This window comes from Maniola hyperantus, chromosome 5 (genome assembly GCF_902806685.2).
Source record: "Maniola hyperantus chromosome 5, iAphHyp1.2, whole genome shotgun sequence".
Classification (NCBI taxonomy): Eukaryota; Metazoa; Arthropoda; class Insecta; order Lepidoptera; family Nymphalidae; genus Maniola; species Maniola hyperantus.
Genome location: NC_048540.1, coordinates 5,050,628 through 5,065,931, shown reverse-complemented (window position 1 = coordinate 5,065,931; position 15,304 = coordinate 5,050,628). Strand labels below are relative to the sequence as shown.

Here is a 15,304-nt window from a genome sequence, read left to right as displayed (position 1 = left end):
AAACTTGAAGACAAAATAACAATGAACAAAATTATACGACAAGTTAAAATTTTGTCAATGTACATAGTGTTCGTATTATGTCACCACGGTTTATTATAGCAGATAGGCCTTAGATTAATTTAAGGATTGGTCTCCGCTACGCTACGACAGCGCAGCGAAGACCAACCCTTAATCTAAGAGATAGTTACCTATTGTATCCAAAAGTTTAAGACAGTTTACCTGATTAATGATTATCTAGGTAACAATATTGGCAGTAAAGCTGGAACCACAAGTACGTAATAGCACCTTTCAGGTAGAGAAATCACTACGCAAAGACGTTTAAATGAATAGCAACTCATGTGCCGTCGAGGGGGTGCGCCCTCGTAGGTATATTCTTCGAGTTACGTGACCAAATCAGCCCAGTCTGGTTCAACCACAGAAGGGATTCCAACATCAATGGGTTCAACCATCTAGGTAGTTGGTTCAATGCCTTTACTGCAGCCATATCTCAAAATAATCACGCTGTGAAAAGCTACTAACTTTATTTATCGAAATAATCACGTAATAAAACTTGTAAAACAATTCTCACGACTCTCACAACCCCGTATCAAACCGTATGCACTTTCAACGATACATTTCATTTCAAAAAGAACAAACATCATGGTATGGCGCGGCACAATGACAGGAATTAACAGTCATAGCGACCCTTCAAGCACTTGAGTTTATTTTTTGTTGTAATGTATACTTTGTTGCCTCTCTCGAACCCGACAATACGGTTTGGTCTAATTATTCTAAATTCTAAAGCAGCAGATGTAGAATAGAGGAATGCGTGCACCATTTCACAATTTATATTAAACGATTGAGGGTAGATTTGCAATTGATTCAGTTTTTCGGAGTCTGAGAGAGCATTTCTTAATAGTTCAGGGGGTTCCAAGTTAAATACTTTGTTACCTAAGATTTTTGATGGCTAGATTTTTAATTGTTGTGCCAAGTACCTAGGTTGCCAAAATATTCGCAGTGATTTTTGAAATCCATACAGATAGAATACAATAGATATCCACCTGAATAAAACATACTAGTAACTCTAAATAATATCTTGTTTCAGAATATGAAGCGATACTCATATTTTGTAAATTTTTTGCAAGCGCCACAACTATTTTGCGTAGCTCATCATATAAACGTTTAACCATGCTTACACCAAGTTTGTCTAGCGTGACGCTTTTATTTACTTAGGTATAGGTATGTAGCTACCTACTTTAAAAGGAATAGATAATATTATGTTAGAAATATTTTACAGCTTTTCTTTTCTGAATTATACGTATAGAGAACACATAAGAGATAACTAAAGGCATAATGTCGGGAGCACAATACGGGAGTGGACCAGTCGGCAGTCACCAGTAGCGATGTCAAGATGTGAGGAACGCCTCTTCATACATATTTATAGAATCTTGTAAACATTCGCTGGCCCCTTGGCCTTGGCTGCGAGTCCCCATCAATCATACATAAAATGTGAGAATCTAGTTTGAGGAAACGAGTTCGGATCCGCTTGCAACCTTTTTATAGCGATAAATAATAATTTATTGTAATGTGCATCTATTTGCATTTCGATAACCAATATTCCAGAAATATTGCTCCATATTATCTAATTCAATCTATCTATAAAAATCTGTCACGGAATGTCTAGAAAATTGTCAAAAATAACAAAATCGGTCTATTATATGCTATCGATAAATAAGGTAGGTACTTAGCTACACTGTTATTTGTCGTACGTAGAAAACCATTTTTTTTTTGATAAATAACAACGTTTCTTACTTATCGACTATCGTTAGACTACACGTTGATTAAATATTAATTTCGGCCGCTAGTGGTTAATTATTAGTCATAGCTTCCTGAGTTCGGAAAATTTGTTACTTTTTGTATTTTTCACTTATAAAATAAAGTATTTAGATTTGATACTTATTCGCAAAATTCAACTTTGTAGAGTTATAAATGACAGTAGAGAATTTAGGGATGTTGAACTAGTCATAATTATTATCTTTATATGCAATGTAGAGCAGTTTTTTAAATTTACCTAGAGAATTTTCTCCTATAATTATTATTCTCGAGTAGAGCACTATTGTCAAAGTACCTATCGGCTCCAGCAAAGGACTATTCAGTAACAATGCGTAAATAAATACAGTATGATGTCGGGCACCGGGCCGCTCGCGATCGATTTCACTCAAAAAAACGCGATTCATACAATAACGCACGGGCCTATTGTGATGCGACGTCACCCGCGCACGCCGCCTACACAGCATCTCGTTATTCTTGATACATGCATCAAATTACTATGTAAATACGTATTTTTTTTTACTTATTTAACTAAAGTTGCAAGTAACTACGTAAATCCTACTCAGAATTTTTTGGGAAAGAAAAATCTATGCTGGACAGGTTCAATTCTTATACCGAAAATTTGAGGTCTTAACTTTATTATTGTTGTGTTATTCCAAGTTGTTGATATTAAAATAAATAATTCATAAAGTTACAATCCCCATTTGTCTGTAAAATTAATTAAAACATTTTAACTCTATATCTATGGTTCAATGGATTTTTGATCATTATTAAGAACACTTCATGTTCAGTTCAGGTCATTTCATTTTCAGGTCAACATTGCATGGTCAGGTATCTTGTAGAGACTTCCACACGTCACGGTCTTGCGCCGCCGCCGCATGAATCCAGCGGCTTGATTTGTTTGATGTCGTCTGTACCCGTAGTATAAGATTTTACGTCACACGAAACGTTGCTAGAATTCGAGAGTCGAAACACCTCTGCGTTATAGTAAACTGGATCTTAAATTCCTTGTTTTAAAGTTCAAGTTTGTCTACACATCTACAGCCAGCGCTCCAAGCGGCTACCTTGCGAAATTAAAATCAGTGGCATTGACTTTTTGACTTCAATTAAAGGCTCTTTAGGTCCATTTTACTTTGATGTTATTGTGTTTCGATTCTCGAATTCTAGCAACGTTTGGTGAGACGTAAAATCTTATACTACGGGTACTGTCCACCTACTATCGGTTACACTGGTTTTGCGACAGATCTCCTCATTCTTCTCTCTTCATTGACCGCTATGTGACTCTGAGCTTTCTTGTGAAGCGGATAGTTAGTTAAAATTAAAATTCCTACTTCAAAAAAACGGAGAAGGCTCCAAGAACGCGTGCCACGCATGAGCGTTCCTGAACAAGTCTCGCGCTGCCACCTTTATGTAAAAGTAATTAAAATTTAGTTCGATTTGTTAACCGCGCCGCGCCGCGCCTCGGCTCCACCCCGCAACGCGGGAGCGCATTAATTATGCAAATCAATAAAATTGATAAAATTAAAAAGTCATGTAGGTAAGCCACACCAACCGTAATACGAACCTACTGAAGATAGGTAACTCAAAATATGTCACACACATTATGGTGATAAGATAAAACAAACGGCAATCAATTTATCAGTAAGTAATTAGTTTTGATTTTTGGGAGCTACATGCATTCGCATTATAGCTTATCTTTATTAAGATTATGCTTATCGGCATCGGAAATTTCAGTGAGTGTACAAACAACTTCTTTATCATAATCATATTTGATTTATAATATGAATTATCGAAGTAGGTACCTATTTAGGAAAAAATATATTTTACACTTGAAGTTATGGAATAATCAATTTTTTTATGTTCAAAAAAATTAATGAAGTTGTTTCCGATATAACCAGAAGGCAAAAGCTACATTAATTGACACATAGATGTCTTTAAAATTAAATGATTCATTATAAAGCGAAATTACGTACCGTGTTAATAGATCCACACTAACTCTGAAATCTTTCTGAAAACTTTTTGCATATTATATTATGTTAGATGACCCAGCCAGGTTTCATTCGGCTGCAATTTCTAGAAATTCTTTCTTAGCAATTCCCTACTACGTTTCATGCAGAAAATCAAGTTTCTGGTCTGAGTGGTTAAGCTGTTTATCATTTTATTTTTTTGCTTTTGCATACAAATTTGAATACGAGAATCGCACTTAAAATAAATACTTACGTCAAACATTATAATATTAAACAAACAAATCAAGCATTAAGGGGTATACATCGAACTACACCACTCGAATACGTTTCGAGTGTTTACTCAAAACACGCCTCTTAAGTCCTTACAAGAGCTTGCCTTAAATTGCCCTTATAACTTACAGTTACGAACACAACGATCATGATTTTTCGGTTTTGGTAAATGCGTTTTTGTATTATTGTTTTTAATAAAAACATTTTATTCGTCTTTTGATACATTCTTGTTTTGTGACTTGATTGATATGGGAAACTTTAGCTTTGTACTATAGAAGGTTCAATGATGATTAATTTGGATGAAATATTTATATTTCATGTTTACAATGAAATTATGTTTGGAAAATTTATGTACCTACATAGAAAGTTGTGTACATCTATAAATTGTTTCATATAAAAGTACCAACCTATGTCTTTATATTTTGTCTTCGTAGGTTGGCATATCTAATCTTTACTTAGGTAGGTATCTATACTCTATAGTCTATACTTACCCACTAATAAATAAGTGCGAAGTGGCTGTCTGTAATTTCGGATAACTACCTCATATTAAGCTCATATGGTTATTTGAACTGTACTATAACTGAATCACACGTTTTAAATATTTTTTTTCTGTCTGTCTGTCGTGGGTAGGTACTTCCCGTTGATCTAGAATCATGAAATTTTGTAGGTAGGTAGATCTTATAGGACAAGTAGATCTTATAGACGAAAATCGTGAATTTGTAGTTACCTACATCGCAAAAAAAACTTTAACAAATAATTAGTATTTTCAACTTTCAAAGTAATATAACTATACCAAGTGGTATCATATGAAAGGGATTTTTACCTGTACATTCTAAAACAGATTTTTCTTTATTTTTATGCATAATAGTTTTTGATTTATCGTGCAAAATGTCGAAAGAATACGACTATATTACGGAGCCCTCGGTGCGCGAGTCTGACTCGCACTTGGCCGGTTTTATATTAATAGAAAATTAAATTATTTATTTGGGCAACCACAATACTCGGTTAATAGGATTAACTAAGGTGCGTGGGTTCGATTCTCGGCAGTCAATACAAAATCGCTTAACTAAACTGCTGTTAAAGTAGCTATACAAAAATAAACTCTGCTTGCTCAGTATTAAAAACTGATTTAGTATTACAAACGGGGTGCTTATACCAACCGCAAAGGTTTAACAACAAAAAGCCCGTCTGTCTGTTAAGGTTTTTATAAATTTGTTTATTTAATTTATCACGCTCGTTTATTTGGTACTTCCTTCTACTTATAAACGATTAGGTTTTTGTGTTGCTTGAATTTTTTTCATTTAAACATAAAATTCATTATTTCGTGCGTGTTTCTAGTTACTACCTAAGTATTTTTTGTATCATTTCCGCTATAACTTATGATTTTAATTTTAGCCAGGCTTCTTAAAGGTTTTTGCTTAATTATAACAAAAATAAATTAATACCTAATGTATTGTTACAAACATAGACCGTAAAAGTTACATCTGTGTTATACGATGCTGATTTTTGAAGTAGGTACTTAGGTAAGTGCCTAAGTAAAAGTAAAGACGTTTTATTACACACATACATTATACACCAAGTTGCATAAAAAAATAAAAAATAGTAACTAACTATGATATCACTACCCATATTATAAATGCGAAAGTGTGTTTATTTTTTGGTTTTCCCTTCAATCACGTCGCAGCGGAGCAACGGATTGACGTGATTTTTGCAAGGGTAGTTGAAAACTAGGAGAGTTATAAGTAATAGGCTACTTTTTATCCCGGAAAATCAAAGAGTTCCCACGGGGTTTTTGAAAACTTCAATCCACGCGGACGAAATCGTGGGCATCAGATAGTAAATAATGTAAATCTTACAATTATTATTATTATTGGTTGGTTGTTAAATCTCGCCATCGATCTCTACACTTTAGCGCACACCTACATTCCAACATTCTTTAAGAATACCTATTTATCACACAAATAGTAAACTTAAAATTACGCTGTACAAATTGCACAATAAACAAGCACCATCATTAACAGGCAGCCACAAACCCATCCTTATACATTAACCGATAAAACACTAAACAAATTAAGTTTTAACAATCACTTCGGCCGTTTCGTAACTAGATCGCGACGTTAAGTGCCTTCCATACAAAAGTATTGGATTACCAGCTTGCATTCAAGCTAGAGAGAGAGCACATAATAACAGCTCAAATGATACATTTCGAATACAATGGGGCGATCAATTCAATTTTTGAATTGAGAACGCTCTTCTAGTTCTTTTTTTTCCAGGCTAAAGTGCTGTTTTGTTCAGCTAACATCCGAGGGAATCTGACAGTCACTGTTTTTTCTCCTGTTTTTCTTTTGCATTAGATTTAAATGTAGGGTTATAGATACAAAGTAAACCTTCATTTTTTATATACGCCTATTTAGATGACGTAGTTTTTTTGTATTAGCTATTAGTATAGAACCCGTGAGGTAGAGGTAGTATCTGTAGTACGGAACCCTCATTGCGCAAGCCTGACTCGCACTTGACCGGTTTTTTATTTCTTTACACCAAAAAATTGTTAAAAAAAGAAAAAGAGAAAAAAAAGTACCTACTTATCTCTGTAAAAGATCTAATCTTATAATATACCAAGAGAAAATAAACGCATAAGACACAAAACGTATCCACTCTTTATAGATAAAATTCCTTTACCTTGTATTCTTAGAAATTAGAACAATAAAGTTAAATTCCGTTAATAAAATAAAGCTTGCCAGTTTTTAACCAGCGGCGAACATGAAAAGAGCCTTTAAATTACTCATTATAACATTACACATGCATCTGGCTGGTGGCCAAACGGCCAGCACGTTTGGCCGAATGTTATAATGACATCAATTTGAATATTCAACATCGAACAGCGATCCCATTTACATAGATTCGACCGTTGAATTTTGTGGCAGTGCAAAATGTTCTCTCCTAATTATGTCGCCCTAGTGTTTAATTTTAGCTACCGACGCCAATAGCGATAAGGGAAAACGAAAAGCTTTTTGTTTTAATAATTTATATTTTATTTAAGTTATTAGTGATGTGGTTGCCAACTGCCGTAAACTGCACGCCTTTAACATCTACACTCAAATACAAACCAGCTTGATAACGACTTCAGTCGCGTGGATGTAGGTTTGTTTTTGAAAATACCGTGGGAACTCTTTGATTTTCCGGGACAAAAGTAGCATATGTCACTCTCCATATCTAATTGTATAGGTATCCATGTAAAAATCACGTCGATCCGTTGCTCCGCTGTGGCGTGACTGAAGGTCAAAACAACAAACAAACACGCTTTCGCATTATGGATAGTGATGCAAAAGTATCTATCTGTCTGTCAGCTGTCCATTTGCTTCATTTTCACAGCGCATTATGTTTAACCGATCTTCACGAAATTTTGTACAGAGATAGCTTTCAACCTGGGAACGACATAAGACAAGATACCTACAAGCAAATAAAAAAAATACCCTATTTTTGCCTAATTCATGAATGCTGACGATATGCAGTAGATTTGAAATTTGCCGTGCGTATGAGGTTCCCATGCCATTGCAATATTTGAAGTTTCCGACCTAATGCCACATGCTAATTGCTAATGCTACAGGAAGTTATGCCTACAAAGAACTCCTCATTGAATAATAATTAATGAAGCATTGATCGTTTGGCATTAAACTCGCTTTTGATTTTAATATTTTGCATAGCGTGGTGACTGGACGTAACATATCGTTTTCTCATTTTATTTAATTTCGCTAAAACCCATCATTGAATAAAACAACATGAATAGAAGTTAGCGTTTGCGCAGTAGGCCGGAAAGATTTTATCTGTTGGCAATACAGAAAAAATGGCGCCCACCGGAAGTGTCCGAGCGCGCCGCGCGTTACCATTTTTTATTTTTTGTTTTAAATGGCTTTTTCCCGGCAGCGTTCGGCCGGAAATGCGTTTGCGTAGAACAAGCGTACAAAGCAAAACGGTAGTAGGTTCAATACAGGTTATATGCAATTCTGACACTTGACACCGTTTCTTAGAGTTAATTTTCCTTCATCAAGTGTGTGAATGGAACCGTTTTCTGTGGGCTCGGAGGCATGGTGTGTAGCGCTAAATAGCATGTTTTTATTCATGAGGCTCCCATTCTGTTTAGCGAGCGATTCTCAGCTGATTTATTGTCTTTGTAATAAATTTGGGAAACTGTGAATCGTTTTTGTTCTCAGGAATAAACTACATTTACAAATAAATAGGTACATTTAAGCATCATTCTGTTCTTGATTCTATAAATTAGTTTTTGAAACAGAAATAAGGTGTGGGGGGTTCCCAATCGTGTCACAGTGTGACTCGTTGGGAATCCATTGAAATGGGATTGCATCCATATCTATAAATTGTGTTGGGAAAACCTGTATGTAACATAGGTACCTACATACTCTGTTTTGAGTTTACACTTTACTGAAGAGTAAAATAAAATACGCGACAGAAAATAATGTACATCGACCTTTAGAATGACATTTCGGCTTTGTAGAGTGTTGTCTCTGTCACTCATACCTATATGACGTTTTGTCGGTCTCAACGACAGAAACAATGCTCTACAAATCCGCTATCTCCTTCTAAAGGTCGATTTACATTATTTTTACCGCGTACTTATTTAGAGAGGTATAGAATATTATCATAGAAAAATAATACACTTGTGGCATAATAATCTACTAAAAATCCACTTTGGGCCAATACTGGTCAAGGCAAATAAGTTTTTTGGCATTGACCATATTAAATAAATACACATTCCAGCATAGGGCATTGACCTATGTTCGCTTCTGTTGGCCCATCGTGCAGAGGGGATTTCAAATATATTTAAAAAAGGAACAAAATGGCAGCTGCACGTTAGTCGGGCGATCGTTAGCGCGATAGCAGTGTCCTTCTAAAAAACAATTACACCCAGCTTGCCTACAATGATTTGTGCAATAAGCAATATAATATTATAAATCAAAACATAAGTTATTAAAGTGTAAAGTTTTCAAATATTTGTATTAAGTTGATCATTTCCTTCTGATAAAGATTTCGTTATTTTATAAATATCTGTGCTGCAATTCTGTTCATCTCAATTTTAAACACAACTTCAGCAACCACTACCCATAGCTATCATAAATGCGACGGTGTGTTTGTTTGTTGGTTTGTCCTTCAATCACGCTGCAAAGGAGCAACGGATAGATGTATTTTTTGGATGGATATTGATTAAAACGGATAGTAAGTGATATCTATAACACGCAATTTTTATCCCGGAAAATCAAAAGGATTTTTAGAAACTTAAATCCCGATGTCGCCGACATCGGCTAGTAACCATACTTCATAATATTATAGTAGCTAGTTATTAATGAATTATTTCGCTGACTCAGTTAGGTACCTACTTAATACGATCTAGGTCATTTTCGGCCATTTGGTTCTTCCAAACCCTTATACTTAGTTTCAACAAGATTTGCCACTCCAGCGATGTCAGCCTGTTTGCCTGAATGTATAGAAACTATCTCGTAACGTGACAAAATTTAATACTCAACTTGAATAATCCTCAAAATCCTTGCAGCCCTACGTTAAAGGAACAGTTTTTTCATTGCAGAGTTCCTCTAAGTTAGTGATTCCTATGAAAATCTGAACTTTATGGCACATAAGTACTTTAAAACTTAGGCCTCTAGCTCTGAATATCTTATTTTAGTAATCACTTTTGTTTAAACGGCAAGGTTTAAGGTAACCATAAATAAATCTTCTACAAGCCCTGTGAGAAGCATATCCACAAAAGTTTATGGGTTTTTGCTACTGTAATAATAGTTTAGAATCTAAACTTTGGAAAATCTTTCTGGATAGGGAACAAGATAAAACATCTGCAGCTGATTTCGTAATTAGACGATGAAGACGCCAGTCCAGAGATGACCGTAGATCTGGCGATTGGCCACCTTATCAGCGCCATCTCGTGTGATCTACGGGGAACTGAAATAACTTCGGCGGGAAATAGACATTTTCTTTGAACTACATTCATTTGAAACTTTTAAATAGTACAAGTATTATTGTATGATTTTTACTATTTAATATTTCAGGGTCTGGGCTTTAGGATTTTAATGTTGAAACGTATCACCAGGATCAAATATTAAATAAGGTACCTACAAATACATAATTCTCTATATTAAGTAAAGTTTTAACTGAATTATGTCTATTGCGTCAGGCAACCCACGATTTCAAAATTCAATCTTCGGTAATAATTATGTTATCGTGTCTAATCTACCAATATCTTATCAACAATTATTTCAAACGGTACAAATAGAGCGCCTAAATTATTTCGATCCATTTTTTTATTGCGACTTACCGATATAGTTTACAATAAGATTGATCGTTTCCTAAAAATAGCTACATAAAAAGCGTGTTTTATTTTCGGTCAACCCGTCTATTAAAGTTATAACATTTCCTTCCTCCGTCATAGCTCACACGTTACAAAAGTGTATAGAAGCACAGGTAATTAACTCGCATATCAACCATATTAGAGTAGATATCGGTCGATTGCGTTCACTAAAGATTTGGGCCGTTCCCCCTCCGGTACATCTGTAAACATCTAAGAGATAGGCATCTGACGTTTGACACAAAGCGCGGTTGCGGGAGATACTATCTAAGAAGTAAGAACTATCCGAATACCTCCCTCCCCTCCCCTCGCTCTGCCCACTTCCCCGTCTCCATAACTTCCTCAGCTCTTCGTCTAATTATTTATTTATGTCCGCTTATCAGAGCATCGATGCGCTCGGCGGCAAAACTGCGTATTTTCATGAGCACGAATTTAGAATGGAGCCATAACGTTATCATTTAAGCGATCTCAGTGACAGTCCGTTCTAAAATCGCCTCAATACTTTGCTACGCTATTTATGCGGTATGCCCGCGCTTTTAGACGTTTAATCACGGCTAACTTTCCTAGTATCTTTTTAGTATTTATGTTGCGGCTAGATAGTAAGATGCGACATTCTACAATGCGGCCAGCAGTGGCAAATCAACATTTTTATAATTACATTTCTTGCAGTTTTATTACTATCAAAGTATAGCTATATATATATACTAGCTTATGCTCGCGACTTCGTCCGCGTGCACTACACAAATTTCAAACCCCTATTTCACCCCTTAGGAGTTGAATTTTCAAAAATCCTTTCGTCATAATAGCTATCTGCATGCCAGATTTCAGCCCGATACGTCCAGTAGGTACTTTGAGCTGAGCGTTGAATGTTGATAGATCTCTCACGTAGGCGCGTCACCTTTTCCTTTTATATTTATTTAGATTAAGATCATAGTTATTATTTATCAATTAATAACCAATTTCGTATTGGTCAAAAACGAATTGAACTGTAATTCAACTGTCAATCTTTCGCGAGTAGTAGTAGGTAAGTATGCTCTATAGATTGGTTTTGTTTATTTTTTGAAAATTCAAATGTTTTAGTTAATCACATTGAATTCGAAAATCTTTGTAGATTTTTCTTTCTTATTTATTGATTAAAAATGAGTATAACGTCCATTTAAGTGCTCGAAAGATTTTTATAACAGATAGGTGATTATAGAGTAACATATTTTGAGTTGACAAATAGAAAAATCTGGAAATCTGAATATGGTATGAAATCAGAACCAACTTCTTATTGAACCATAATGATGATATAACTTGTTATTGAAGTTGTAGTAGGTATATTACTTGGTCTCATAGACTCCGAATTTCTAGAGCCAATATTATAACCCGAGAACTCGTGCCCATCTTCATGCGAAGAAAACTCGCTTTCCTTGGTCTTACAAAGAAAAGTCTAATCTCGTCCGAAAGATTAATTATTGTTAAATTGAAAGATTTGGGGCAACAGATTTCAAATACTAAATTAAAAGTAGAATTTGAGGTAAGAAATCTCAAACACTAAAGTAAATAAAAGAAGCGGCCCAAGAGTCGAGATGAAAAAGCTTATCGAATATTATTCTAAACTTCACTTTTAACATTGCACGCGATAATGATGAACGTATTAAAGCATTTCACTTGGGTCAAGAAACGGGGGCATCTGTTTATAATTACAATAATGGAAGAAAGGTGTCGCCAATCGATAACCCCAAAAAGTCCGGAATAATTGTCGTACCGTTTTACACCGTTACCACGAAACCGTCGTTCGTAATAACTGAACCAAAAAAAACGAAGTTTATGACATCTCATTCCGAAGTGGCCAGGCCAAGGTGTAATTTGATTGAAAGCACCAAAAAAGCCTTATAATCATATAATAAGTGGTGGAATAATTACTAGGGTCTTAGGAGCAGGTGATTCTTCGTCCGCACGCGCCGCCAGTCCATTTATTTACAACTTCGGACCCGCGTTACATGATTACATTGAAACACTAAATTGTTGTAAAAATATTGCTTTGTAATGAATAATTTAAAATAGACCATTGGGAAATGTACTTATGTGAATAATTTGGCTGCAGCTGTTTTTATATCAATAATGAATTAGAAATAGGTGGTAATGTAAGCATGAGTTGTTAAAACTGCAATGGGTAATTAACATATTTACTTACTATAAAAAAAGAAATTTTATGGACCTTTTCATAGATAAACATTCAGGCGTTTAAATCTCATACAAAAAATGAATAAAACCTAAGCAAACCTTTAAGAACGATATAAATCTACCAGGCTATCATAAGTGTTGCGAACCAGAGTTATCGATTATCGAGAAGCTGTTAAAGTTCGTGTCGAATGTCGACAGCTACCGCTCGCTGACCGCGTATGAATTAGTGTAGCGTGGTAGCCGTATGAGATTTACTGACGACCCGCCGATATCTAATTGGACCGGGTTCGATGCCACAGGCGCGAAACAGATAAATTTATTGCGCCCTATAATTGTTTTTGAGATATGCCTTCAGAACTTCTAGCGCCATCTTCATTAGAATGCTAGACTGTTCACACATACAAGAAAAAACCGTTTACTATGCAAATTGGATAGTATTTACTATTTATAGTACCTAGGTGTAGTGATATGTGAAATCTAATTATGTGGTTCGCAGCGATAAAAAAGCGTGTTCATGTAAAAGTACAATTTACTAGCAAAGCACAAACTTCCGCGTAAGAAGTCGGCAATAATTTTACAATGTCCAACAAGTAGCGTCCCTTCATATTCGCGTCAAATGGATTACTTCCGTTTCTTTTATATTTATAAGCTTAAATTCTAAGGCCAGTTTTACACGATATCCTTATCACCTGGATGAAGTCATGAGCTTCATCTATAGTAGACAATTATGCAACCCTTAAATTACAGACACACCTATTCACAAAGTCGTCGCCTGACATCAGGAATGCGCCATTCCTTTTCATAAAACAAGGAATAATAAAAATGTATGCTAAGTATGTTTTATAGTCACCGAGGCTTTATGTTTATATGTGCATACCTTGTTTGAAATAAAAACATTAAAGTTTTAAACCTTGTGTCGGCAGGTCGTTTCTTAGGTAAAAATATTTAATTACATTCGTGGATAGGTAATTAATAAGACGACCAAGTGCGACAAAGGACTTGCGCTCTGACAGGGTCCCGTATCCGTACCATTAGTACTTAATGTAATTATTTTGCATATCCACCTATTCCAAACACAGGTTTGGAAATTAATTATTTATTTTCTGTTTCATGTGACTTGTACCACAAGACCTACCTTTGATTAGTACTATTATATCTTCTGTGGCTTTTAGCCAAATTTCCAGATTGTATAGTCCTTGACCGGTTGAGATGGCAATCGGGGTATGAGGCGGGGGGACGCCTAGCACACCCGCACGTCACTCGCCCTCACCCGCACCGCTCTTTGCGGGTATACGGTGTGTAACCTAATCATTCATGATCCTTAAATGGTTTTACAAGTAACCCTTATAGTTTCGTCCGGTTCATCTATCCGTCTATCCATCTGTCTGTATGTCATAACTATTTTAAAAATAAACTATAAGAGCTGTAAGCTTGCACATGCTAGAAATCTTTGAGCCATAGAGGCAATTAAAATTTTTAAAGACAAATTGCAAGAACACCTGAACATGACAAGTATGAGACAAAAAAAAATGTTTTTATTCCTCGAGTTAAGTTTCTAACCTACCGTTTAAGAAAAACGGCCGCCAAAGTTTTTAGCAACTAACATTGCTACGGAACTGTACCTTATTGCGTGTTCTGACTTCTGACACGCACTTGACCATTTACTTTCTATAATGAGGTACCGAACCCTAAAAGTGTTGCAAGCCGGTCGCAATATTTAAGTACAAATCAAGATAATTTACGAGTTGTTCCCGCGATACGGACGGTGCCTATCGATAGTGAGAACTAATTAACATTTTGATAAAAAACAATTAAAACTGCCATTATATTTTAAAATATAATAAAATTACCATTTAATTTTGTTTTAAAGATAGCCGCTATCTGAATTGTAAACATAAAATCTGGTTTAAGGTAATTTATTGTAACTGCTATAATCTTAAGTAGGCAGGTATAGGTACTATTAAGTATTAGGTAAAGGTATGCCTTTTTGGGTTGTTCTATTATTTTGTAAAAATGTTTTTTTAAAGTACCTACACGTAGTTAGCGTCAAAATTTTGGCGTCATTTAAGTTAACACTAATCCTTGTATACCAATAGGCATCTCGATTTGGCTGATTTCTTTCTTGTTGTGTTTATAATAATTGGACAAGGTTTTTAATGCGACAATATTTTTAGAAAATCACCGGAAAAGTCGATAATTTGGAATGGTATTATTTTTAATCAAAATCTCAATACACATTAGAATATTAGTACCTAAATTGGGAGAAGTCGCTAACTACTATAATTTAAAACAATAGAAGATGCCAATTCAAAAAATATGAGAAATCCAAAATACAAATAGGTATGTGACTCTCCACAGCTCACACTGAGCGTAAAAATCGAGGTTGTCGATAAATTTGGCGGGAATATAAATCGTATTTTCAATTATCCCTGAAGTAGCAGCTGTCTGACTACTGCCGCGAGTATTTATTTTAATCACACACAAGAACACACATAAGTAATACAAAGTCCTGGTCTCGGTCGACATCTCTCGAGGCACATTCTTAATTATGAAATATTGCTTATTGCAATCACTGAACCAATTGTCAATTAACGACACTTGCATCGTCCATCTTTGGTAGTATTTATGTGCTAAAATACAGCCCAGTTCATAAATAATTTGTCGGCTATAATAAAGTATCAATGTCATATTAAAGTAAAAGCGCGGTTTTTGTCGGCTT

The 15,304-nt window shown here is 35.2% G+C and overlaps 1 protein-coding gene across 4 annotated transcripts in view; it reads left to right on the top strand.

Annotated features, from left to right (window-relative positions):
- LOC117982359 (GATA-binding factor C-like) overlaps window positions 1–15,304 on the top strand; it is a 152,914-nt gene that overhangs the window by 118,044 nt on the left and 19,566 nt on the right. The gene's annotated exons all lie outside the window — the stretch shown is intronic.